Below are 26,305 nucleotides of genomic sequence, written 5' to 3'. Positions count from 1 at the left end.
GTTTGACAAACAGATTGAAAACGTTAAGACTCAATTTTAACAGCTTTTTACCTGAAAGTTTTATACTTATTAGGGAGTTTAAGGAACCACGACGGCGACGCCGAGGACAACGTCGATTAAAAAATGAATTTATATTTTACCTATGAATCTCGCGGTACTCTAAAGTCATTTACTATGTTTATCACTGTCAAAACTATCACAAAAGTAAAACTAAACCACAGCAATAAATTTGAAATGTAAATTTGAAATATAAATTTGAAATATAAATTTGAAATATAAATTTGAAATATAAATTTGAAATATAAATTTGAAATATAAATTTGAAATATAAATTTGAAAAATTAGCCGTTGTGGTTCACGTTCTCTAGACAACGCAGAATTTGGTGATTTGACGTTGTTGTTTTGCAGAGGACGCGAAAGAAATGTACCAGGAATTAAAACGCACACAGGCATTGTCCTCCTCATTAAACCTTTTGTTTAGTGACGTTCCCGTTGCGGGGCCCACGTGGTTAACTCGGGGACACATTGCTTGGCATACACTACGTGTAACATAACTGGAACAGGCTATATCAGTGTAGTGTCGCGCAGCCAACCAAGCTTGCTGCCAGCAACTCCACCTAACGCCGCTAGAAGAGGCTAATGTTAGCTGCTCTTCTATGATGTTACATCAAACAGAAGACCTTCTGAAACAATTATTTAACCAAGAAACCAACGACACTACGGATGGCATACACCTTAATGTTGGTAAGGTTTACTTGTTACAGTTGATAATAATTAGGTCAGCCATGTGCTCGCTTTAGAGTGTATTAAGGACGGAGAGATCAGTTTTCGCTGCTTTTTTCGACCTCCTAATGTTGAAACTTTAATTATAAGGACACCAGCCATCCAAACCGAGACGTGTATTTTCAGCTGCAGGTGAACAGTGAACAGGGTGTGACTGTGTTTGTTGAATTGCAACAGCGCGGGTATTTTAAACTGGTCTTCAAACTTTCAGCGTGGTCGTCGGTAGCAAGCGAATGTGTGTTACTCGTTTAGTTTTGGGAATTTCTCCTTGTAAAAAACTTCTAGCCCTGCATGGAGATAAAAGTTTGAGCTATGTTCTTGGAAATCTGTTCGCTTCTTGGAGCGGACAAATATCCGAGCATGCTGTCGCTTCAAATGGAAGCTATTAGATGGTTTAAGCATGACGTTTACGGCAGACGGCAAACGGCAAAGATTACCACTGATTTTTATTCTTTTCTTGTAATCTTTAAATAAATCACACAAAAATAGAAAAATGTCTTCTACTATTCACCGCAAATACAAATATTTTCACTTTACTGTACTGACAGTTGAAGACAGACGGCCAAAGGTTCATTTTTGCCGGTTGCCGTTTGCCGTAAACGTCCTGCTTAACCTCTCTATTGCTTATTTATTTTAGCTGCAAAGTTCCTGTCAAGTTCAGCTGCGAGTTCCTGTTTGCTAAACTTTTCGAAAGTCGATGGAAGAAAGGAGAGAAGAATTTTCACTTGGCTTAGCCCGCAACTCAGCAAGCAAGAGCACTCACCGTCAAAAGGAAGCGGAACAGGCGAGTTTTCCAAATTTATCCTAACACAAGCTGCAGCATAATTTAGCTTTCAACAGCAGCTATTTTTATTTTTACATGTAGTAACAACTTTTGATAAAACCAGATGTTCTTGCTGGAATAAGACCATTGAAGTGTATTTTTACGCAGACAATAGGATCCTTAGGTTTTCCTTCATTGCACATTATTATAGGCATTTCCGAATAAAACCTGTTTTTGTCCCAAGTGTGTTGCTGCTGGGTTATATAATGTCTATAAGGATGCACTTGGGAAGTTTGGAGGGCACTCAAGAAGCTAGAGTTGCTCTCCAAACTTCCTGCATGCATCTATAGCTCAGTAGATGCACGCTATGCATGTAACAATTCTTAATTATGGAGCTAGAGGAGGGGTTGCTAACGACTTCTGTTTATTTAATACTACTTGTTGGACTACTTCCAAAAAGAAGTAAAATGCAGAATTCAAAGTGTCTTAGGAAAGTTATGTGGTCCTCTATTTTCAGGAACCTTGGACATTTGGTTTAAATTTATTAACCAAAGTTCATATCGGCCCATGTGGTTATAAACAGATGACACATTGCTCATTAGCTACAGCTAAGGCTGCCAGCAAGGACGGATGTTAGCTGTTGCTCTGATGTTATATCAAACAAAACACCTTTTGAAACAATTATTTAACCACGAAAGCAGCATTGCTGTGGATGGCAATCATATACCTTAATCTTGGTAAGTGACTGCTCGTGTTTACTTAATTATAGCTGAGTAAGCTGTAGGGTGCAATGGCAGCCATGAGCTAGCTTTTGATTGTATTCAGGATGTAGAGGTCAGATTTCATTGCTGTTTTCGACCTGCCAATATTACAAAAACTTATTTTTGCGGATGCTAGCCATCTGAACATTACAGGCCTGTGTATTTTGTATTTTAATATTCCTTACATGGCAAGTCAAAGAATATGGTTCAAAACAATTTAATGACAACTATTTTTGCAATCTGAATGATGGAGAAAATGCCCAAAATGGACAAAAAAATTTCTTGTTTACTTCTTTTCCATTGTGGATCTCATGAAGTTAGAGCTCATCAAATGAGTGGAATGAATGTTGATTACCAAACTGTACTTCATGCTTGTAGCCTTTTAAACAGTCTTCTTTTGAAATATGCAGCAACTTTACAATGCAAAGTTAAATTGACATCTTTCATTAATAGCATTCTGTATTGGCATCTGTGATTTTTGTGAAAACTGTAAATGTACAGTATTGTTAAGCATAGAATTGAATAGTTGGATAGAAGAACAAAAGCGTACATGTATACAACTTTTACATGCTTAAACCAAGCTGAAGGAAGTTGACAATGTAAGCATGTTTATCCATATCATGTGTCGTGTTTTCTCACCTGGTTGTACTCTACAAAGCAGTAGAATTGCAGCTTCATTGTTTACTGTAGGACTGTTTTCATTGGCAACTGTAGTTGAATTACAGCACATCATCACTATTATACATTATTTTGGGAATTAATTCCTAAAATAATGTGAAAGAAAAAAATTGTCCTTAAGGTCATTCCCCAGTATTGCATTGCGCATCCCTACCGCGCATAATTTCACACGATTAGCGCGCGCACATTAAAAAATGGTGGCTTGTTCTTTACAACTGGACCTTGCCATAGAGGTAAATTGTCATTTTCTCGCAAACGAGTATGGTGACCTATCATTTTTTTCTGTTGTTTTGAGTTGAGTAATAAATTTCTCTGTGTGAAATAAATATTCTCAGTGTAGAACAAAAAGCAATCGTCGGAAACGTAAATTTAGCAAGCAATCGTGACTAGTATCATGGTGCTATTATAAGGATTTATATGGGTATAAACAAGGTGCTGTTGCTCCTAAATGAACATGGGGACCCGTAATTTTTATTTCAAATTTTAAGTTCCTACAATATAAACAATCAACAGGCAAAGTTTTACAAAAATCTCAGTGCAGGTTCTATTTCAGTGGAATGACCTTAATTAATGATGAATTGTGTTTACATTGCGAACAAATCGTAACAGATTTCAGACAAAATATTATTTACATGTGGATAATTGAATTTTGCTATTCAAAACAACTCGATCACATTTGATTTCATTTACGTTACCAGGACTTGCTATTGGTAACTGACGAGATGTGGATAGAACTGATGTACAACTAGTAACTTCTTCCAATGTATTTCAAATCAAATTTGATAGCCTTTAAAATATGTAAGTACTTTTATGCATCCCTGGCTGTCAAGGCTTATTCAAATGCTCTGATTTTTTAGCTCACCAAAATATTTATTAATCAAAATATAATACTATATCGGTAAAAGAAATCCGTAGTGGGTTAGTCTGACCTGGAAAATTTTAAAGAAATCTGCATGGCATTTGATGTCCCCACGGTACACAAAGAGAGTTGATAAATTCACTTGTAAAACATGCCTGCAGATTCTTTGCATAAATGAACATGAAAAGCATGTGCATGATGTTCAATGTGTTTACAATGGGAATGTCTGTTCTTAAAATTTCCAGCAGAGAGAGTTTATACAATAGAAGCTGGCAGTTTGCAAAGTGCTATTTATAGCCAATTAGAATGTGTCTAACACAGCATTTCTGAATATGAACTTTTTAAGTGGCAATGTCGTCAGCGGCATCAGATTTTGAGCTTTAAGTATTTGCTTTTCAAGTTCCCTTTAGAGAGTCTTTGGGTGAATACATGTATCTATCTTTGTATAGCTGTAATACATCATCAAATGTGTACAAGAATGGAAGCCACATACATGTAGGTCATTGTGCTGCTCTGTGTGGTGACGTTGAAACAAATCTTATACACAGTATCGATCCTACTCTAACAATCATTAGTAGAATTCTACTAGTATACTAATGCAAATGCTGCAATCTGATTAGCTGAGCCATTGCACACTGTCAGCCATTAGTGTGCAGTAGCTTGGTGTGGTCTACAAAACTGCAATGTTTCCTTGTTTCTCAGAAGTTTTGAAAGAACATTTAGAAACAAACAAATAAACGAAATTCCTTAGAAAATTGAAAGCAGGGCTTTTACGGTTCCTTAGATTGAAAAAGCTCAGAATTTTTAAAGAAACTGATAAGTGCGCTTACACAACTGCAAATGTCAAATTGACAATTAATTCAGTCCGTGTGAATTCTCTAAAGCATGAAGTCTAATACTAACACCAGAAATAAAAATTTTGGAATCGTTATTTGAAGGAAATTTCAGTCAGAATTCTACTAAAACAATTAGATTATTTGCTGTTGATTTCTATAAGGAGATAGTTGATCATCTCATTTCTGTCACCTTGTAGAAATCTCCAGCTCTTAATCTAATTGTTTTTAGGCACCATATGATCAAGGTGATATTATGTACTTTGGTGAAGATGCTGGAAAACAATGTGTTGCTATGAGTTTGAGTGCTTTGATTTATAATAAGATAAAGGGAGAACATAGCTGTAATGACCTGGTACAAATTATAAAGATGCTAAATCAATTATTGTATTCAATACTGTCACAATGTACAGGGCAGGTGTATTCTATGCAAATGGAATTATCATCAATGATTGGAGATCACTATGTCTGAGAAAAATACATGTAATTTACTAGCTTAATTAATTACAGTGAAAGCTGCACGAGTAATCTACATCATTTGTGATTCAGTAATTGGGGGATATCAGTACATTATGTCTGAAGACAGGGCTTTTGAATCACTCTTGTCACAAAAATATTCTTCATTTATTCTGACAATAGAATATATCGGTGTGAGTGTCTATAATCATACTGATAATGGGAGTTATAAGATATTTGATTCTCATGCAAGAGATGAATACGGTAGAAGCCATCCCTCGGGTACATGTGCACTATGAGAAGTACCATCCATTGAAAACTTAGTACAGTGTTTTCAGACTATTATAAACACTCACTCGGTGACAATTATGAACTCAGAGGAGGGCAGATTAGTACACATGAAGTAACTGTAGTGAACAGTGTGAGAGAAGAAGACAATGACCCGAATATCGTCAAACACATAAGTGACGTCACAACTCAAATCAACTTCACTACGACTACTGTAGCTTTCACTTTCATCTATCAGTCAGTTAAAATAAGCAATGTTTTCATGATGATTACCGTTTCATGATAATTCTTTGAGACGTGCATCTGTGCATACTATTTTTAGAATCGCTGCGCACTGCAAATGATCAACACTCGTGGTAGCATGTCTAGCTACAGCCCGACATATGATCTTAGATCGTCTTGTTTCAGTTAATCTGCACAGTTTATAACACTTTATAACCCTTAGGTTATAATCCTATAATTTAAAATTTAAATAGTTAAACAGCAGAATACTGTAACTTACAGTTATTTTCTAAAATGCAAACAACATTTTTCAATAAGCTAAAACATGCTTTGAATTTCCCATTTCATCTTCATTTGTCAATGTTCAACTGTTGCGCATTTGAATTTTCACTGAGTGTATAATTATATTATAGAATTATGCCATAAAATTTATGTTAACAGTTTGAACATTTAAAATACACTGGAAATTAAGAAGAGCAATAGTACTTTAAACAGAGTCAAAACCACTAACAGCAACAAACAAAAAGAAAACAGCAACAGCTAAAGAAAGTCAAAAGAAAGGGATAAATGAAAAGTACCTCAGTTGTTGGTTTAGAGTTCAATTTTCCCATATATATATATATATAGAGAGAGAGAGAGAGAGAGAGAGAGAGACGGTTAAAAGTGCTTCCTGAGCCAACAAAGATGCAAACCAAAAGGATCATGAGGATTCACAGTCTCTTTTATCTTGCTTGAAAAATCAAGGTGAAAAACTCTGAGAAGTTGTTGGTTGATATAATCTCCACAACTTGATAAGAATGGCCAACATAAGGGATTTTGTATAAGTGTGTTGAAGTGTTATCTGATTTGAGTGGGCAAGTCTGCACGTCATGTATTTGCACAATTGATTGTAGATTAACAGACTAGGTACATGTACATGTACATGAATGTATGATTTTGTCACAAGGAAAACCAATCCAAGTGTTGTTAGTCTTACAAACTCTGTCCACTAATCCTGGTTTGTAAGACATACTGTATGGGCGAAGCTGAAATAATTTATGAACTATAGAAGACCAGTGAAGGTCTTTTTATGCAATGTAGTACTATTTAAGAGATGAATGACAGTTGTCCAATGTTATGTCTAAGAGTGGTAATTTCTCCCTGGCAAAACATATCCAAATATCTACCAAAGTGCCAAAGTGTTGGCCGAGTGTCAGCCGACAGTTCGCGACCTGTTGGCAACCTGTCGGTACCCTGTAAGTGGGTCGTAAAGTGAAATGATCGTAAACATTGACTTACCTATCGCTTCTACAACTAGATGCATTTGTAAAAAAGGAAAAGTCATTTAAAAAAGATACTGTGCACAGTACTTTCAGTAGTTAATATGCCATTTTTGCATTGGTAAGTGAAACTTGCCCAAACTGGTTCAATTTCATTTATCTGCCTTATTAAAAAGTTTTTCTAGTTCCCAGTACCCTAAATGCCTGGCCTTTGAAACCCTGTTAAGAAAGTCTTTATTTGTTAAGAACTATTTGATCTGTTGGTTCATTCTCTTTTGCAAAGTGGGTGCCTCCCAAAGGAGCCATTTTTTATTATGAACAGGATGATATTCCTACTCAGAGAAGCGTGGATCAAAGGTCAGAGAGATTAATTTCCTTTCCCTCCGCATGGCAGTCATCATTGGTAGACAATGTTGCAAATGTTTACGACATGCCTGCTCTAACTGTTTCTCTGAACCAGTGTGATCATGAGTGACAAGCTTGTACTCTGTGGCATTGATGATCTTTAACTTTACAATCGCGATGAAATCCCTGATGGTGCAGTGGGGGCATCTTGCTTGCTGGAAGGCATTGGCTATACTGCACTGTTGTTTTTTGGAGGATGGCAAGTACTCTCCCGTAGCTTTCATGGATGCTTTCAAAGCTGTGTGTGCTGACTCAGTGGGCTGTCTGCTCCCCAGGCTCCTAATCTACTGCTGCTGCATTAGTAGCCTGCAAACTACGTATTTCCTCCTGCATTGCCAAGACGCAGGTTTTTGCCTCGACCAGGGTTTTCTTAAGATCTTTGATCACTTTTTTTCATTGGTTTTTACGAGGTTGGCAAGTTCTTGGGCATCACTGTTCAGCTCCTCAATTTCTCATTTTTTTTTTTTTAAGTCAGCTGCCAGTTTCTTGTTGTGAATGTGGAGTGCCTGGAAAGCCTCTCCGACTCATTCATGGTGTTGAACAAGGTAATGTGTCTGTAATGAATCAGTAACCTGTGGGCCAACAGTTTACCGACAGGCTACCAACAGTGGAAAATGGGAGCCCTTGTTCACTATTACCCATTATCCAGCCTTCGAACAACTGAGGCCAGAAGTTTTACCTTCTTCTGCGGTACTTTGCACTCCTTCGCATGTCCACCAAGGACTGAGGCTCAGTCCTACACACAGGACATTAATATTGTTGTCTGTTCAAGTTGCCTTCTGGCAGGGTTGTTACAGTTTTGTCAAGTCGATAAAGAATCTTGGAAAGCAGGTGTAAGTGTGGTAGTGATGCCACTTTGGAAATGACAATTCTTGTTGCAAGGAAACTGTGCTGGTTTAATACATGTATACAATGTAGTGTGTAAAATCAAAGCAAAACTTTACTTGCTAATTATTTTGCAAATACTTATTTTAAACATTTGAGTTTTAATAGAAAACCAGTTTTGGATACTTCATTATGTATCACTCCATCTTCAGTTCAAGGATGGTTACAATATTATGTGACTGTATTAAAAGTCTACAGATGACAAAGAATTACTTGTAAATAATAGAAGCTAATTTCAATTTAAATGTGATATCTACAAACGAAAGTCTTTAACCCTGTCTCTTGAAAATATTGCAGTAACTTTGATGTGCTGTGCTATTTGCATTGAAATAGAATTGGTCTCTCACCCATTTGACTAAAAAGCTCTCCATTTCTGTATCCATTGCATCTCTTGTCTTGCTGGTACAGTAGAATACTGAAACCAAGCTATCACCAGACTACTGGTTTTGTTGGTGTGGTTTACTGTCTTGCTGCCTTCAGACAACTTCTCATTGTTTTGTGTCCTCACAGTTTGCTAAAGATTATTTTCCAGTATTTGGTGGTGTTTCCTGTTTGTTTGTCTCCTTTTCAGAAGTTTGGTGTGTCTGGACTCTTAAATCAATGGAGTTGGGTTGACTTTCATGAATTCTTTTGTAACCTTTAATTAAGGGACCACAGTCAAGCATGAGCCTGATTAGGGTCAGGCACTTCATCTCTGGCATTTTCTGTTTCAGTAACAAATTTTTTCTATGTAATTGCACTCTACTTGCAATCTCAAGGAAAATCTTATTAAGCCTTTACAAAAAGCTATTTTGATATTTTTATGTTTGATGTCATATGGTTATTTGGTGGCACATGCATCCCATTGAATGCAAAATTATGTTTGAACGAATGTAGTCTGTATGCGACTACAATCCTGACTCACAAATCATGACATCCTATCTTTTTTGACAATCTACAGAGTAACTACTCAACTTTTCTATTGTAAATTCTGCAAATAAAACAAATAATTTACATGTAGCAGTTAATGTATATCTAAACCAAAAGCAGATTAGAAAAAAAGAAGTGGCAAAAAGCTACATGTAGTGAACAACTTAAATAGCACTGCCTCACTGTGATCAAGTTGTACGTAAAAGCTGTTCATTATTGTGTACTAAGTGAGACATGTGAGCCAAATGATAACCACAGCAGCATGCAAAGAAAGCTGATAGTTTCTGTTCCTTATTCTCTTTTTCAGAAATTTGGCATCCCTGTTTCATGTCAATATTCACATCTTGAATTGTCAAAATATGCTTACTCCTATAAATTTAGTTGTAACCATTAAATCAGTGGCAAAATTCCAGTGACGCTGCCTAAAAATGTCTGTAAATACAGTGTTATTGTTTTGTGGGATGTTGGATTCCTAGTCAGGGCTACTTGGTTATTAGATTACGCGAGTTTAAATTGCTTGGCTAAATAACTGCATTTGTTTCCTGGCCATAAGTTATTTTTGTCACGCAGCAAGAGTTGTTTCATCATTTAAGTTAAAAATTAAGGTACTTTTTTCATGGGTTAGTCACTGCATTCTGAAATATTTATGATGGTGCTACATGATAAGAAGATGCTGTGTTTGACATCTCAATGATGTTCTTAAGCCTATGTTGCCACTGTTGCAGAGTTGTGAATAATACTTTGTTCCTTACTTTGTACTTTTTTTTGGTGGGATAAAGGCTATTTCCCTTACATGTACATGTATGTTGCTGTGAGGTGTCCACTAACAAATGCTAAAGTGAACACTGTCTTACAACCAGTGTGACAAAAGAAAGTACTACTTTGTTGCAAACATAAGATCGTGACTACAATGGTCACTGGTGCAGGATTTTGTGATTCTCTTCTTAAGACATGGAAGTCTTTTGCAGTTATCATCATTGCACTTTTCATCTTAAGTTTACTAATACTCAATCCAAAGGCTCCTGTATTTTGAGGTTTGGCATCTTGTCGTAATTCCATTGACTTTACCAAGTTAGTATACGAATAGGTATGGAGTGTTGTTTTTCCAAACGATGCCTGCAGGTTCAAACACATATGGCTTTGATTAAATATCTCCTATTTGAGATAATAACAAATGTGTGATAAAAAAATGATATGTTAAATGTTAGGGTTATGCCAGTCTTTAAACTGACTTAGTTCAATCTCCTCTATGATGTTGTTGTCCTTTCTGTTATCTACAAAATGAAATTTTGGCAGGGTCTAGCTAGATGCCCTCTCTGGCTTTGTAAGCATTTTACTGTTGCTGTTAAATTGCTTGATGGGATCATTTCCAACATGGCTTGGCCAACCGATGGCTTCCTCCTTGATTTTGAGCCAGGTGTTGATGCATGGTTGGATTTCGAGTATCACATACAACATCCTTATCCAATTCTGGTCAACACCACCTGCCTGTTATCCGACGTTGTTGAGTGGTGTGACTGCAAATGTGACTTCCCTTGAGCATGGGTTTCTCTATCCCTTCTTCTTCAGAGGTGGCACACAGAGGGAAGGTCAAGTTGCTGTCTTGTCAGAGTGGTATCACAGGATGGTACATTTGGCGATGCCCAAGAACTTGGCGATATCCGTACACTGTCTTGTGTTCTATGTGGTACTTCGTATTCTTGTTCACGTAGGGATACAATGATGTGAAGTTGTAGTACCTCAGCTGTTCCCCATTGTCAACATCAGCCAGCTGGTAAAGCATGATGGTGTTGGTGTGTCCACTGCAGAAGGCATCTCTTGGCTCTAAGGGGTCTACAAAGTTGAGTGTCCACAAAGGTCTGGATCTCCTCTGTCCTTTTTCATTTGCTTTCACTGACATTCCCAAATTTCGACAACATTATAGTGTTTTGTCCCTCAGGTACCTCATTTTCTTCTGAGAACAGCAGTAAACTTTGTTCACTGAATGATTCTCCAGGTGTCAGCTGTTTTCACTACAGTTTGGTTGGCAGGTTGGGCAACCATGCCAGAAACAACTGTGGAACTCATAGATGGTGTTGGTGAGTTTGTTGTAGCTGTCTGCCTTGTATCGACTGTTGGGGGATGCTGTATTCACCCTCATTGGCTGCATGTCGAGTGAGATGGGATTGACTTGGGAACCTTGGAAAACACTGTTCCTGCCAATGCAACCACTCCAGGGTGACTTTAGAGTGATTGCTGTTCATCCTTAGTCTGTTTAAGGGTTCTGAGGAAATGGTGTTGGGCTGCATACAGCTCTGACACAAGGTCTCAATTGCAGGTGGAAGCAAGGGCGGCATGGTTCAATGTGTTAAACTTACAATGTAGCTTCATTTTGGAATACTGTCTTGAAAATGAGGCAGCCTTGTTCAATCTATCTGACTCGCAGAATTCCATCAACTCTTTTTGAAGTCAAACTGGATGTTCTTTGCCACTTGCTCATGAAACACTGTTATGAACAAGACTTGCTAGACTGAAAAGCATGTTGAAGTCAATAAATAGAATCTCTAATGAAAGGTACTAGACGGGCGGCAGCACGCTGTTCCTGGGTTTTGGATACTACTGGTAAAGGCAAAATGGACCAATAATTACTGATCGTTATCATTTTGCTGGTGACCTGGAGCCAAATTAGCACATTTCCTCTGAGTAGGATGGAGACCATTTTGCGAGCCAAAATTAATACAAGCTGTTCAAGATGGGGCCAGGACATCAGCAAATTTCTTCAAGATGATGTTTGGTGTAAGTTATGAGGGCCTGTTGCTTTGTTAATGTTTATATATCTTAATAAGGTGGCAAAATTGTCGGCGAGACTTAAATTTTTGACAGGGTGTTTTCTGTCACTAATAGTAAAGAAGAAGTGAGGCCATTAGCTACAACACTGTCATTTTGATGACCATGCACTGACTGAAAGAAATGGCTGAAAGCATCAGAACAAGCTATATTGTTGCAGTAGTCATCATGGTCATTTCATTGAACTGTTAGTTCAAATAACTCAAATAAAATGGTGGTTCAAATTTCTGGTTAATTTTTTGATCAAGAAAAGTGTTAGTGGAAGCTTGTTGAAATTGTGTGTCAAATGCTGAAGGAAAGTGTTTATTTCAGTTGTTTGGGTATATCGTGCAACGGTAAAGAAGATGGTGGGAAGGAGACTAGGGAATGGTCAGGAGAAAGGTTGGCTTATATCTTAACATTGTGATTGGCTGCAGGTAATCCTTATCTGCTATCTTGACACGCAGCACTATGACCTTCCTGTAAGTACCAGGAAAACCTCTTGAACATTACATTTCTCCCTGACCTGTTTTTGTTCAGGTGTTAGGGCTGGCAGGTATTTTTTTAATTAATTTTCTCCAGCACTTGGTGATGAAATCTTGTGCAAAGCACCATGGATTTCTGGGGTTGAGTGTAATGTCATTTGATGACCCCAGGTAAAAACTAAGTTGTTCTCTCATTTGCTTGCTAAGGAAATGGTTTGGTTTTAAACATGCTCATCAGTGTGATGCTGCTGCAATACACAAGCTGGCAGGAATTGAAAATCCCTTTCACTTCTGTGCATTTCCGTCTTCCTTTCAAAGGTGAACTTGAGATTGACAAACATTTTCAATTGAATGTCCTCAGGAAAAAAGCCAAAAGCTAAAGAAAGTTTTGAATACTGAGTAACAAAGGGTTTTGCAGAGGAACAGTCGTTTAATTATCAACAATTCCCATTTAGGGCCCACAGGGACCTCAATTGACATTCTGAGAGTGACCCTTCTAGTCCCAGTTCTTCATTGTCTTTCATCATACTAACACCAGTTATAGGGTTAAATTTTAAGATGGGTATGTGAGAGAATCAGTTTTATAATGTAACAAAATTAACAAAAAACAAAATGATGTAAAAAGTGTGGATTTCCATCACAATGATGAAAGAATAGGCGACCGGTTAGAATGCTGTATTATAAATTTTAAGATATTAAGGAATAACCCTCATATGCAATAGTGGAGATCCACGGTAAAAAATAGTAAAAAATATTAAACTTGCTGGAAATTAATCATAAACTAATATAGTTACAATAATGTCATAAGCGAAATGTTGCCATACTGATATCTTTACTTCCATTTCATAAGAAAAGGTCTAACTGTGATATCCTGATGTAATGCAATCAAATTAAGGTAATTTGTTATGAAAAGGAACATATAAAATGAATATTGTTACAGTATTATAGTGATGTTGCTTAGTGTGATATTCTGGGTAAAGAGTGCAAAAAAATCTTTTTTTGTACTTTTCTTCCTTTGGATTGTGAAAGTACATTCAATTATTTTTACATGTACATCCTCAGAAAGGTGACTGCTTTGAGTCCTAAGGGTATCAGTGACTTTGAGAACATCAACATTCTTTCCATTTAAAATTCATGTCGTTGATTTTGATCAGTCCTACTATAAACTGCTGTGGGGTATTGACAGAGTTGATGATATGGCCTAACGCTTGTTAAGTTTGTACAAGACTCCTTCTCGACCAGTGTGACAAAAGAAACTACTTCATCACAAAATTTTAGACTGTGACTGCAATGGTCACATGGTGCATGATTTTGTGGTTCTTTTTTTAAGATGTGGAAGTCTTTTGTAGGTATTGTCATTGCACTTTTCATCTGAAGTTTACCACTATCCAATGCAAATTAAAAAAGGCTCCTGTATTGCAAGGTTGTTTTCTTTGGCGTCATGTTGGGAGCCAATTCTACTGACTTTGCGAAGTTAGTACACAAATAGGTATGAACTGTAGTTTTTTTTCCCAAATGATGCCTGCAGGTTATACATCAGGGTTATGCTAGTCTTTAAACTGACTTAGATCAATCTCCTTCATGTTGTTGTCTTCTCTGTTATCTACAAAGTGGAATTTTGGCAAGGTCTAGCTTGATGCCCTCTCTTGCTTTGTATGCATTTAAATGTTGCTTTGGTTCATAGGATCATTTCCAACATGGCTTGGCCAACCGCTGGCTTCCTCCTTGATTTTGAGCCAGGTCTTGATGTACGATTTGAACAATACCATTTTGGTCTGCGGAAAATGTCACACTCTGTGGATTTTGAGGATGACATAACCCTTCTCTATGGCCTTATCCAATTTCGTCTCACACCACATGCCTGTTTTATGACGTTGAGTGGTGTGGCTGCAAATGTGACCTTGCTTGAGCATTGGTTTCTCCATCTCTTCTTCTGCACAGGTTTCAACAATGGGAAAGTTGAGCTCCCTTTGACACAATACATTACCACTGTGCGTCCATACAGGTCAAAGACCCCTGGTTTTGGCAGACTTTTTGAAGCCTGTAACTTATTGCACCATTCAATAACATGCGAACTCTGAAGCACGAAACTTAACGATTGATTGCGTTTTTGGCTGTCATCAATCATGATTATGACCATAACTAACCAACCTTGAAGAAAATTAAATCTACTAATCACAGTCCACAAACTTGGCGTTTTGAATTTCTTTTTCCTGAGAAGTTTGCTAAGGTGCCTAATGGAAACAAGACATGAAAACATTGATTGTTTACAGTTTGCCTGTAATTGAAAGGCACAGTAGTTGGCAATGCTAGGTGAAAGTTAGTGGGATTCAGAGCTACCTTATTTACATTTTTTTGTTCTTTTAGAGGTTCTAATAAAGCATTCATGCAGATCTGTTCCACTGGAAAAGATAGGAAGGTGCTATGTTCATCTTCTACAAAATCTGACAATCACCACTTGTTACTTGATAATCTTTTTGCCAAGCAACATTCTTATGCATTTAACACATAGAAGCAGACAGGTAACTGGAAAACTTATGGCAAACAACCGTTTTTTTAGAGTTTCCATCTTTCTTGCCTTTTTTGGGAAATGCAAGATTCTCCAGAAAACAAAACTGCTTCTGTTTTGACCAGTAATTAAGTATATAATGTTCACTTTGCCTTTGAGTATTAATTGTTAAGTATTAATGGCTCGCAACGCAACTAGCAGCCCCAACCTTTCCATATGGGAGTCCCCCCAGAAAAAAGTATATGTTAAACATCAGGGTTGTGCCAGTCTTTAAACTGACCTGTTTCAATCTGCTAGTTTTTAAACTGATCATAATGCAATGTCATCTTGTTTAAAATGAGCTATAAAATAAAAAAAAAATCTGGGAATTAATGAAGAAGAAAGCACTCTGTCTTAAACTGGCATGGAATGTTGGAGAAACCGTCAATGTGAAACACATATGTCCTAGATGATTGCACTTCATGAAAAAAGTAGGGTGATCTTTTAATCAAGTTGACATACTAGTGAGCCCCATGTCCCACATATCACTTTGAAGGAAGATGTTGATCAAGTGTCGATCGAGGGTATTGCTCAACCCTCGACCCCAGATGCCTTCTGTAGACATGATCCAAATTATATAACTGAAGACATCGCATTGAAGCACTACACTGGTAACTTTGGCAAAACAGTTCACTGTTCCAGAGTGTTGATACTGGAAGTTCTTTGGCAAATTTGTCCATTGTTTATAGAGTTACTAGTCTCTAGGGAAACAGTTAGTTTTCTTTTCCTCCAATCTCAATGTTTGTTTTCGTCTTGGGGATCATTGAGATTCTTGGGAAAACAAATCTGCTTCCCTCCAAACAAGTAATTAAGTTTAACATGTTCACTTAGCCTTCGGCAATAATAATATTGTCAAGTAGCAATGGCTTATGAGATGACAAGCATCCGTGACCTTTTCATATTGGAGTTCCCCCCAGGAAAAAGGTATATATTAAACATCAGGATTACACTAGTCTTTAACCAGACCCAAGAGATTACTTTGATTTACTAGACTGTAATCCAGGGTTTGTACAGGTCATGGAAAACCTGGAAAGTCATGTAATTTAGGAATTTCATTTTCCAGGCCTGGAAAGGAATGGAATTTAATTGTTGGTCCTTGAAAGTCATGGCAAACTTGAAAATGTCCTGGAAAAAGTCATGGAAAGTCATGGAATTTGGACAGCTCAAAAGAGTACAAACTCTGGTAATCCCACTCTTGAAATGCCAGGTTCTTCTGTGTTATCTACTAAATTATAAAATCCATGTAAGTACAAAAAAAAAGGGAACTCTGTCTTTAACTTGCGTGGAATGCTTTTTGCAGGTATAAATAGCACATTGTGAAAGTAATTTTACAAATGAGTATAACTTCCAGAGGGAAACATTCGATAATTTAATATTATGATTGATCAAAAAGCTTGGCATATTAAACTACAGCTGTACCTGTATGATGCTACCTATAGGTGGTGGATATGACATTTTTAAATATTGCTACTAAGCTACACCATGTTAAACATCTAGGTAAGTAAATGTGAGAGACATTTGATAAATGAGGTGCTCATGTGTTTCGTTTGAAAATTAGACTGAGGAAATTGGTGCCCAGTTTGTTCCAGCCTCGGCTCATTTCATTAAGCTGTCTCCATTTTATATTGCTAATTTAGTATAACCATTTTTCGCCTAAGAACTAAATTAACTATCCCTACACAATGAGAATTTGCTATATGCTAGGTGCAGCTTTTACCATAAAATGTGCAACGAGAAGTGCAGGTTGTGAGAAGGTAGATGTTTCTGATCACAAGAGAACTCAACTTAAATGTTTGTTGATACCTTGTTTAATTTTTAATAGAAATTTAGACCACAAATGCAAGACAGCCTTAATGGGGTTAAACCATTAGCCACAAAACAGGCCAAAAAAAAGGCATATAATAAGGGAGTGTAATATTAATTAGTCTCAAGATGCTCTTGTCAAGACACTAACGGGTATAAGAAATGATGTAAGCTTCAAATGCATGGGGGGTTGAAAATGAATTCTAATGCAGATTAAAAGTTATATACAAGCAAACTTAAAAGATGACATATTTGAACTGTAGAGAAATATATGAAGAAGTGATTGATCATTGCAGTCATATACACATCTACATCTACACATCTACAATTAGTTAAGTCGTTAAAAATCACGAGATATCGCACCAACTATAAAAATCTCAAAAAAAGAGCAAGGGATGTCAAAAAATGAAAAACGCTTAATAGCTTGACAACTGCTCTTGTTGCATAAATTCTGTCACATGCTATTTTGTCTGCTACCAGGAGACACAAACTGCTCTTCAGGAGACACACCAAAGGTTTAATGTAGCTATCATGATATAGCACCCTTTGAGAATGATGCAGAAATTGCAACTGAAGGGTCATGCAATCATTATACTTGTATTACAATCAAGTGACGCGTGACCTTTGAAATAAGCAAGCTACTGATAACACATTCTAACATCCTTTCCTGATTGAAAAGAAAAGAAAACTGAAACAAACAATGAAATCGACTGAATGAAAAAATTCAGCTAGAAGCTCGACACCATGCATTGTTTAATAGCAAACATAGTCTTTTAACCGTTCTGGTGGCCTTCGAACACGTCAAGGGCCCACCGTTGCTGGTGGGGGGTTCCTGTTGACCTCCAGCAGCTTGTGTTAGCTTGATTTGTTTGGTAGCCTCAGTGGTGGGGTGCTTGTTATTGGTGTTTCAGGGTTTTCAGCTGGCTTGTGCAACATAGGATTGTTTGGCGGTGGTGACCAGTGGTCCTGCTGAATTATCAGTGGTGGCTCTTGGGTCTTTCTCAGGTGCATATGGTTACGGCGGTATCTCTGACCATCTGATGTCGCCACGGTGTATGATCATTGGTCATGTTTGTCGACCACCAATACTTTGCGCCACTCTTTCTCACCAGGACACAGTGGTTTCGTGCGCACAGTGTCACCCTTCTTGAGGGGCTTGAGATCTTTTGCGGTGCGGTTGTGATACCACTTCTGTTTATACTGACATTCAATAAGCTTTGTGTGGTTGTTAAATGGCTTGCTGGCTTGCGGTTGCAGGAGTTGATTCATAGAGGAGGAATGATGCAAGCTTCAAATGCATGGGTATTGAAATTGAATTTCTTCTAATGCAGAGTATAATAAATGTATGATAAAAATATGTTTACAGCCAAACTTGTGACAGATGATATATTTGAACGGTGGAGAAATATATGATGCATGATCGATTATTGCAGTTATATACACAGCTTAACAGTTTCACAGCTGCTTTTTGTTGTGTATATAACTGCGATGATCAATTAGGTCTTAAAAAATATTGCATGTTAAATATCAGGATTATGCTAGTTTTGCAACTCTTCCAAGTTTGTTTGTTCTAGATCTTGCAGATTTTCTGGTTCGTCCACTCCAATATCATCTACAAGATTCAAAACTCAATTATATAATAATAATAATAATAATAATAAAGATCTTTCAACAGGGAGCCCACTTCACATACATGTGGTTTTCAGTGGGGCCCTGCAAAAATAAAATTGCAAAAGCTAAAGAAATAGTAGATTAAAAATAATAATAACATTTAACCATTGTACTAATAGAAATATAGAAAACTGTAAAAAAAGAGAAATGATAATGATAACAAAAGGAATCCTTGCAAATGGGGTTTAAATGGTATTGCTTGGTACGTAAATACAACACTAGGTCCTCATTACAAGTGAGGGAGGATGAGTCTGGTGTCACTTGGTGACGGGGCTTTCTAATTAGCTGCCACTTTTTTGTGAACCATATTGCCATGTGGATTTGCTCTGTTAACTTGTCTTAGTATTTTCAGAAAATCTCCTGAAACCTTCCATCTTGTCCAAAAGTGCTTAGGACACATTCAAGTGAGAAGTCATTATTGAATTTTCCGAGCCCTTCTCCCCCCAAAGTAATGTTAGAATAGTGGGCTACTTGAGCTGGATCAACATCACATTGTGTTGGGGATGTGGTGGAGAAGGTAAACAGAAGACCACATGTTGGCAATTTCACAGAGCAGATTGTTTGACAAAAGTGTAAAAGTTTATTTCAAAAATAAAACATTTTTGCGGTAGTTTTGTACCTTTATCAATATGCAGTGCAGTTAAAATCAGTATCTACAAACAAATCAGATTAATAGGTCTCACAAAGTCAAATTAAAAGTTTGGTTCGAAATATTTCATGTTAGGATACCCCCCGTTGCGGCCTTCCCAGTTTTACATAAGCATCTTCTACATGAGAAGGTTGGAAAATTAGCGCCTGCTTGCAATTGCGGGCCCATCATATTCAACTGAGGTAAATGGAACTTTGCAGCTGCAGCCTACACACGGTTAAACAGGTTAATTACTTGGGCTAACTAAAAGCAATTGAATTTTTATGGGAAAGCCTGAGTTATAAAAAGCAAGCCATTCTTCATTGTCGTCTTTGTCGTGTTTGCCGTCATCATATTTGGTCATATTTTTTCTGTTGAAGAAATGAAACGTTTTTTCTCTCCAAAGTAGACGACATAAAAATTAAAAGGAATGCCAATCTTTTTTTTTCCACCGCTCTGTTATCTTCCTGTTCTTGCTCTCCTCTCTCTATTTTCTTCTCCTTCCTCAGAGTGACTTTAAGACTTTTTGGAGTGAAATGAACGAGCATATGGCTGTTTTGGTGCAAGGTCTTTAGACGGTTTTTAAAAAATTCAGTCATATTGGCACAAAATGCGCGAAATGACCAGGAAATGCCCTAGTTTGACTCCAGATGCTTTAGAAAGTTCGAAAGTAATTCATCAGACCTATTTTTTGACTTTTGCTGGCTCATCCAGTCTTGTTTCGTTGAGATATTCATGTATTCTGAAGTTGCTCCATTACATATCTTACTTACCTCAAGATAACTTATTAACCTTCGAACGTACAAAGAGCGGGGTGTGGATGCCACCCCCTCATAAAGTTTTTTCAATGTTCCTAGAACCTACCTCTTCCTGGGAAAATTTGTTGTGTCAATTTTCCAACAGATCCGTCAGCTAAGGTGCTATTTATGTTTTGTAGGAAGCCATGACATGCTTCAATTTCCTGTGCAGAGAAGTTGGTTAGAAGCATATCTTCAAAATACTCCTTGTTTTTGCTTTTAATACCTGCTATTAGCTATTAGTTCAAGTGAGAAGTCATTATTGAATTTTCCGAGCCCTTCTGCCCCCAAAGTAATGTTAGAATAGTGGGCTACTTGAGCTGGATCAACATCACATTGTGTTGGGGATGTGGTGGAGAAGGTAAACAGAAGACCACATGTTGGCAATTTCACAGAGCAGATTGTTTGACAAAAGTGTAAAAGTTTATTTCAAAAATAAAACATTTTTGCGGTAGTTTTGTACCTTTATCAATATGCAGTGCAGTTAAAATCAGTATCTACAAACAAATCAGATTAATAGGTCTCACAAAGTCAATTACTTGGGCTAACTAAAAGCAATTGAATTTCCATGGGAAAGCCTGAGTTATAAAAAGCAAGCCATTCTTCATTGTCGTCTTTGTCGTGTTTGCCGTCATCATATTTGGTCATATTTTTTCTGTTGAAGAAATGAAACGTTTTTTCTCTCCAAAGTAGACGACATAAAAATTAAAAGGAATGCCAATCTTTTTTTTTCCACCGCTCTGTTATCTTCCTGTTCTTGCTCTCCTCTCTCTATTTTCTTCTCCTTCCTCAGAGTGACTTTAAGACTTTTTGGAGTGAAATGAACGAGCATATGGCTGTTTTGGTGCAAGGTCTTTAGACGGTTTTTAAAAAATTCAGTCATATTGGCACAAAATGCGCGAAATGACCAGGAAATGCCCTAGTTTGACTCCAGATGCTTTAGAAAGTTCGAAAGTAATTCATCAGACCTATTTTTTGACTTTTGCTGGCTCATCCAGTCTTGTTCCGTTGAGATATTCATGTATTCTGAAGTTGCTCCATTACATATCTTACTTACCTCAAGATAACTTATTAACCTTCGAACGTACAAAGAGCGGGGTGTGGATGCCACCCCCTCATAAAGTTTTTTCAATGTTCCTAGAACCTACCTCTTCCTGGGAAAATTTGTTGTGTCAATTTTCCAACAGATCCGTCAGCTAAGGTGCTATTTATGTTTTGTAGGAAGCCATGACAGGCTTCAATTTCCTGTGCAGAGAAGTTGGTTAGAAGCATATCTTCAAAATACTCCTTGTTTTTGCTTTTAATACCTGCTATTAGCAGGAAGGGGTCGACCTGGCAAACAAATTGGAAATTGCACACTAAGCACAGTAAAACCATCATATTATCACTAGGGAAATGGTTAAATTGCCTTAAAAAGCTGATTGATTACACCAATTACTAAGATGCAATCAGTTTGATATATTAATATTCCTTGATATCAGCATTTATAGAGTATAGAGTAATAGACTGAAAGTGACAGAACTTTAAAAGCAACAGGCTTTTTGCAAAACAAGTTTTGAAAATAGGACATAATATTAATGGCTAGAAAGTTCTTGTTTTGGATGAGGCACCAACATGGCTAGCAATGATGGCTTGGCAGTTGGTTTGTTTCTTATTTATGCTGTAGGCAATGTATTGAATTCCATTTGTTCAGTATGGAAAATTCTATTGTGTCAAAAATTAAGATGTGGGATCGGCATTTTTAGTTGTTTTTACCGTTGTGAGATGCTGGTGCGGCCAGTCAAAGTTAAGGCTAACCTGGCTGCGAGCAGCTGTGATCCAATGGGGAAAGCATGGTAATACAGCGTAAACTATTTTGGGACATGATTCACCATTTGAAATAAGGATCTTTAATGATGTAGTACTTAATCAAGGGCCAGATACAAGGTTTTTGTGTCAGTCAAGTTAGAACTAAAAATTGAGTTAGAGCTGACCGTCTCCAAAAATCTGCTCAGACTTCCATTACAAATGCATTCTGTACAACAACATTTATATCAAACTTTTGATGCTTCATCAGAGTACAGATGCATGGTAAGTTGAGTTTCAAAGTTTAACTTTGAATGTTTTGACAAATTTGACCACAAACTTGACCACAATTAATTAAGCATCCCCTGTAACTTGAACAAACAAAAGGGCATCAAGCAAAATCAAACTATTTGTCTGTGGTAAACATAGCTGCATGGAGACCAATGTTAACAGCAGTTCTGAGTAGTACAAGAATAACAAGTTTTGCTAGATTCCAACGAAATGGTAATCACATGGCAAAATAGACAATATAATTCTCAAGTTAGCGAATCCTTTGATAAAATTTGTTACGAAAGCAGAAATTATATACAATAGACATAAAACAAACACCAATTGAGCCGTCTCTGTTTACAATGAGAAGCATTAATTTTGTCAAAATGCTCCAACAACAATTAATATAGAGTGCAGTAATGCTCGTTTGTTTACTAGAGATCATTGGTCATCTCAGCAAAGTGAACCTCAACAATTACAACATTCACCCAACGAGTAATTAGTTGAAAGCTTGCTCTGATAATCTCTCTTGCACTTGGAGTAGAACCAGTATTAAGGACTTTAAGCTACGCTACAATGAGCTACTCCTATGGCTACTTTGGCTATGAAGGACTAGGGTGACTCCGGAAAACTCAAACGGATTAAGATTTTGCTGAACGGCAATGGGGTGTGCAGCCTCCGAGCATCTTGGCAAAAATTGCTTCATTCAAGGACACCAGGGACTAGTCTACTCTCATACAACAGAGGCATGATTAATCACGAGGATTTCCTTCTCCTGTATCCATCTTACATCTTCCAGAACTTAGACTTGCCTTTCAGCTGCTTTTTGAACTGCCTGTAATTCCAACCACAAAACAATATAATACTGATTAAAGCCTCGATTTCAGCATGGGAAGGGTGTTCGTACAACCCGATAAGCCCGAAAATGCAAAACTTTCAGTTGATTCTAATAAAATCCATCTTGAACAACAGTAAATAATTATAGCTCAGCCTAGTACATACAATGCTTTCTTATCTGCGTCTGTCAGCCCGGTACTAATGTGACTGCTGCTCATAGTATATGCTTAAATTATTCAAATGTTCTGTACAATTTACAAAGAAACAATTACCTTCAAATTTTAAAGAAATCTTGAGCTCATAATCTAACTGTTGAGTAGAAAGCAAGGCTACTGTGATAATAGGTTTTTGGCCTGGGAAAGTACATCTGTAAAGACCTGGGAAAACTCTCTTGCTGCAGAGATCAGTACCGGAGTCTGCTACAGGGACTTATCTTTAGAGACGCCAACAGCACTCAGAACTTAGGTCCAACAATAGCATTTTAAGTGTCATTGTCAGAGAAAACTAGGCAGGACCAAAAGATCGAGGTCGGCCATTATTTACCTTCATCTCTTCACAGTATAAAAGCTATCCAAAAAGATTAACAACCATGATATTTGCCGAAGGGAGGCGTTCGTTTTTCTGGGAGATATCACCACATCTTGATTCTGGCCTCTCAAGCAGTCTAAAATGGCCAAAATTTCAAGCAACTTTATGTGAGCCTAAAAGATATTTCGTACCAATTCCAGAAACTCTTATTTTCGTGCAATAATATGTAGCCCCTTTTTAGTTGACTGATATGTATTTGAAGTCTTTTGCTCTCATACTAAGGTTTTCATGACGTGCCAAATATCACTGCTGAATTGTTAATGAGCATGACCCAATTTTTAGCCATTTTCAGTGACTTGTTTTACAAAAGTGCATCAATTTATTTCCACAGGAAAATGTTTTTCTGATAGTCTTTTACGCTTCCATCAATATCCAGTTTACCTAAAATTGGTATCTTCTGGTAAATCGGAGTAATTGGTCTCACAAAGTCCAAAAAAAAATCAGTCTGAAATATATCCCAGCAAATGTTTAGTGAAGGATATCTCCTTATTATGACTCTCTGCGATTGTAATCCATGATTTGCTGAACGATCTGCACATAATAGTTCGTTGGACTGCAAAATAGAATATTTCAGCTGTGACATCGTTATTAACTTATGTAAACATTTCAAACTCGTCAAATCCTTGCCATTATCAAGGCTAAATGTTCTCACAAAAAGTCTATTTTTAATGTGTGGCTGTATGGAAAAACGAAATGGACCCTCAGTGCACTGGTCTTTTTTGCTGTTGGGTGGAAAAAACTACAAGTTAGACTTCTTATGGGAATTCAAATAAATAAGAGCAGGTCCTTCTGTTTGCCCTCAATGTTAACAAGGAAGATTGTATGTACATCATAAATTCGAAATTTGTCTTCTGCTGTACATCATAACCAAACAAAGTTTGTTGACTAACCTAATCATTTCTGTCAAAAGTCTACTAAATGCTGCTACCTCCTGAACCTTAAAGTTCACAAAAAAATGACCCTTGCACGTCTTGCGAGCCTTTGTTTTGTTTTAATTTCTGGACCTAAAAATTGATCTTTATTAATCTGTTAAAGAAATGAAACGTTTTTTCTGTCCAAAATAAGCCATATAAAAATTAAAAGGAATGTCAATCTTTTTTTTTCCACCTCTCATCTTCCTGTTCTTGCTCTCCTCTCTCTATTTTTTCCTCCTTCGTTGGAGTGACTTTAAGGTTTTTAGGAGTCATGAAACAACCAAGCATATGGCTGTTTTGGTGCAAGGTCTTAACATGGTTTTCAAAAATTCAGACATACTGGCACAAAATGCCCGAAATGATCAGGAAATGGCCTAGTTTGACTCCAGATGCTTTAGAAAGTTCGAAAGTAATTCGTCAGACCTATTTGTCAACCTTTTCCAGCTCATCCAGTCTTGTTCCGTTGAGATATACATGTATTCTGAAGCTGCTCCATCACATATCTTACTTAACTCAAGCTAACTTATTAACCTTCGAACGTACAAAGAGCGGGCTATAAATGTGTCAAGTTATAAAGGGAATAAATCACAGCTCAGGCTAAATAGTGATAAGAAACTTTTAATGCCGAGTTGGCACTCGCACACTACCAAAGTATATCCGTTGCACATGAGGTTCTGCTCGTCACGTGAGTGCCTGATCACATGATGTGGTCACGCTTGTCACGTCACATCCCCTTCCCTTACAAAATTAGCAAGAACAAAAACAATAGGGTCCAACAATAAACTAAAGCTATTTCAAGTGTTTCAAGTCAATGTTCAAGTGTTCAAGTCATAATCTTCAAGCCATGCTGGGGCACGTCTGGCTCTCTCTGAGCGTCTGGGCTGGAAAGCAGGTATGGGATCTTCGTTGACCGGGACAGATTCTGTGGCGGGGATTGAATCATTCACTTCAATCTCAGGGGTCTGGGTGTGGATCTGTCCTGGCAGGAACTCTGGTAAATCTGGTGGCTTGCTTTCATTCTCAGCTTGATGAGGCTCATCGATGGGGCTGCATGGTTCTGGTGACGGCTCCATAGTAGACCGCAGCTGGCGGCGGTTTCTACGGAAGCGCCGTCCTTCCACCTCAACTTCGTACGACCGTCGGGCAAGAGGGCGCGTGCAGTGGCCTAAGCTCCATTTCTTCCAGGTCTTCGACAAACTCGTGCATTGTACGTTGCCAGACTTCTGGCGCTGACGAGATGCCAAACGGCATCCTATTCCATCTGTAGCGCCCAAACGGTGTGTTAAAGGTGGTCTTGTAACTAGACTCAGTGTCAAGACGTTTCTGCCAAGAGCCGTCCTTGGCATCGACAACCGTGAACTTCTTTGCTTGCGAAAGCCGGGTCGCGACCTCCTCCACTGTTGGCATTTGGTAATGCTCTCGACGGATGGCTTTATTTAAATCACGCGGGTCAAGACATATGCGCAGCTTGTTGGGCTTGACAATGACCAACATACTGGAAACCCACTCGGTTGGTTCAGTTACAGGTGTAAGAATACCACTAGTTACCATCTCATCAAGTTTCTCCTTGATCTGGTTTCGTAAAGCAACTGGTACACGACGCGGAGGATGTACTACAGGTGGAACTGTGTCATCAGTGACGATGTGGTGCTCGCCTGGGAGGTCACCCAAGCCTTCAAAGACATCTTTGTATTCCTCTAGAATGTCGGCAATCCCTACTGTTACGGCAATGCCAACGCTGGGGGTATCCTCGAGACTACTGACGTTTGATGGGCTATCACAGTCATTAATTGTGATGAGTCCCAGTCCAATACATGTGCTGTATGATAACAGTGGGGCAAGGTCATCTTCTGTAATGTTGAATGGCAACACATTTCTTTTCTCATGGTGCCATGTAGGGAGCTCTGTTGACCCCAGTATCTTGTATCGTTCATTGGTGTAAGTTTTAATAAACTTGTGTGAGCAGCGCTTGACTTGTGCCAAATCCACATCACCGGTGGCACGCTGATAATCTTTCAATGAAATGAGATTGCACTCTGCACCTGTGTCTAGTTGGAATGTCACCTGACTTTG

General features: G+C 37.8%; 2 protein-coding genes and 2 long non-coding RNA genes across 5 annotated transcripts in view; 2 read left to right on the top strand and 2 right to left on the bottom strand.

The window, feature by feature from the left end:
• Positions 1-26,305, bottom strand: part of LOC145496232 (uncharacterized) — a 448,310-nt gene that overhangs the window by 144,437 nt on the left and 277,568 nt on the right. The window lies entirely within an intron of this gene.
• LOC145496256 (uncharacterized) overlaps positions 1-26,305 on the bottom strand; it is a 192,459-nt gene that overhangs the window by 39,656 nt on the left and 126,498 nt on the right. The window lies entirely within an intron of this gene.
• The window catches only part of LOC145496263 (uncharacterized), a 427,898-nt gene that overhangs the window by 283,259 nt on the left and 118,334 nt on the right, over positions 1-26,305 (top strand). The window lies entirely within an intron of this gene.
• LOC145494971 (uncharacterized) lies at positions 328-15,297 on the top strand. Of its 2 annotated transcripts, XR_014050351.1 has the most exons (4): positions 328-744; positions 1,421-1,567; positions 2,064-2,283; positions 14,759-15,297. It is a non-coding gene; the product is annotated as an uncharacterized LOC145494971 (long non-coding RNA). The 2 variants fall into 2 exon arrangements; XR_014050350.1 differs by lacking the exon at positions 14,759-15,297 and having other exon boundaries at positions 2,064-6,810.

This window comes from Orbicella franksi, chromosome 8, assembly GCF_964199315.1.
Source record: "Orbicella franksi chromosome 8, jaOrbFran1.1, whole genome shotgun sequence".
Taxonomy (NCBI): domain Eukaryota; kingdom Metazoa; phylum Cnidaria; class Anthozoa; order Scleractinia; family Merulinidae; genus Orbicella; species Orbicella franksi.
Note: the sequence above shows the minus strand (reverse complement) of the source record. Positions and strands in the feature narration are given on the sequence as shown.